Source organism: Rhagoletis pomonella, unplaced genomic scaffold (assembly GCF_013731165.1).
Source record: "Rhagoletis pomonella isolate Grant_MI unplaced genomic scaffold, Rhpom_1.0 Rhpom_scaffold_00004, whole genome shotgun sequence".
NCBI classification, from domain to species: Eukaryota; Metazoa; Arthropoda; class Insecta; order Diptera; family Tephritidae; genus Rhagoletis; species Rhagoletis pomonella.
In genome coordinates this window covers 62,515,737-62,517,953 of record NW_023458558.1, presented here as the reverse complement: position 1 = coordinate 62,517,953, position 2,217 = coordinate 62,515,737, and positions in this window count along the sequence as shown.

The following is a 2,217-nucleotide window of genomic DNA, read 5'->3' as shown; positions in this document are numbered from 1 at the left end:
AGCATAAATACTATTTGGACATCGAACTCATGAGCTTCGGGCAATGCGATTTATTAATCAACATGTCAAAGCATTTCTCTGAGAATACTGAATATTCGCTTAGCTGCATTCAGTACAGCTGCACTTTTCCAATTTTGTCGTGAAGAAAACTTTACCTGAAAGTTTTTCCTGAAATCTATCGTAAGAGATCTGTATATAAATATAGTGCTTTTCATAACTTTACGACTCTCACATTTTGATACGATCTGATCATTTGTCTTAATATTTTTTAATAATAATTATTTTTTTTTAAGTATAGCGCTGGCTTAGAGTGAAGAGTTGCTAAGTCCACTTTTTATGAAAACTCATATTTTGATACAGGAGGCTAGAGAAATTTGAGAATGCATCTTTTCGTAAAGGATAAACGTCTTTATTTTATGTTTTCTCGTTTATAATCAATGACAGGAAAATTTGCTAAGTCCAAAAAATGTTCAGAAAATTCGATTAAAACAAATCAACAAACTTTCGTAAAAATTTCGAGCTTTGTAAGAGCAAGTTTGGGATGGCTATAAGAGGCCGTTAATTTTTGAATTTTTTTTTTGTTGAAGGTGTTGCTCGTTTTCTCCATGTAAAAAAACAAACTAGCTGGCTTTAGTTTCATTTGTAATATATATGAAACTTAACTTGAATACGACTTTTTAAACAGGTTTGAGCTCTCCTAAACAAAGTTAAGAAATTAATTCAATTAACTTATTAAATTATTTAAACGTTTTTAAACAGGTGATAACCCTCTTCAGCCATGCTGTGATACATATTTATGTACATATGTATTTCAATTACCTAATTCTCTTAATTCAAATTTTATTTAATTTTATAGACAGGTGGAAACCCGCCTACATGTAGTTTAGAAATGGAGCTTTTCTAAAACTATTTCGATTGAGACTCACATTGTAGTAATTCATTTACCTTATTTGAATCAGGTGGCAATCCTCTTGCGATATTTGATTAATCCTATCCATTTAATATAATTAAATTTTTTAACAGGTGGCAACTCTCTTTAGACCTGGCCACCTTTTTCACACCGAGACGAACACGTAGGCATCCGCTTTCTACAATCGGACCACTAAAATGTAAAACAGCTCAACCTTCAGCCTTCAACCTCTAAAGGGAAGTTTTACAAAAGAAAGTTTTTTCAACCTGAAATCTTAATAAAATTAGAATAAAAAGAAATATATTGTGTTACTGTAAAAAGGCCCATGTGTCATATTTTCCAAACTAGATTTGATACTGAAATTTAAATCACAGCTTTGAAATTGTCCTTAAAATTAGGCTAGTATCATGTAGCATCACCCAATCATCAGAAATGGCGTTGTGCGGTGTGAAAGATATGAGTACCTATACTCGTAAAGTATTTGTCTTATTTTACAAATTCCAACATTCACTATCGGTAATTTTGATCGCCAAAAATCTCCAAAAGAATATCACGTGCACTTAATAACATGCAACAATTACTTACAGGCCCCTCATACTGCTAGATTTGGCTAATAACACATTGCATCTATTACTTTTCCATGTTGTATATTTCTCTGCTTTCTTAAGAGAATCTGTTCTCTCTTATCGGTGTGATTGTCAGTACTGCAGCCAGATCCCATCATTTGCTATCGCTAATTGTGATTACCAAAAATCTCCAAAAGAATTTCAGGCGCGCCTAACAGCACGCCACATTCACTTAAAAGCCCATCATACTGCCAGATTTAGGGCCAGTTTTTCAGTGCCAGTTTAAACTTAGTTTAAGTAAACTGAGCTTAAATTGAACAGCTGGCTGACATTTGATTGGTTGATCGTAGTTTAAACCAGCCAAGATCGGGCGTTTAAACTGAGTTTAAACCACGACCGTGCACTGAAAAACTGGCCCTTTGCAGATTAGCCATCGCAGCTATTACTTTTCCCTGTAGTATACTTTTAGGCTCCACTGCTTTTCATTTAGAGAATTTTGGCGACGGAAATTTAACGTAGCGACTGTCAGAATTCCACTGCTGATCACAAGTCGCCAAGTGGTTGGCCAAACTAAGTAAATTATCTCTTTTGTGCTATTTATTTAAACTAAATATTATCTATTTGGGATATTGGGTTTGAAAAATATGCCTTCCATATGTTTAACTAATCAGGCCAAAATGATTTTGGATTTACCATATGTAGATATAACTTTTTATTAAAAATGCTCAAATATATTTATAT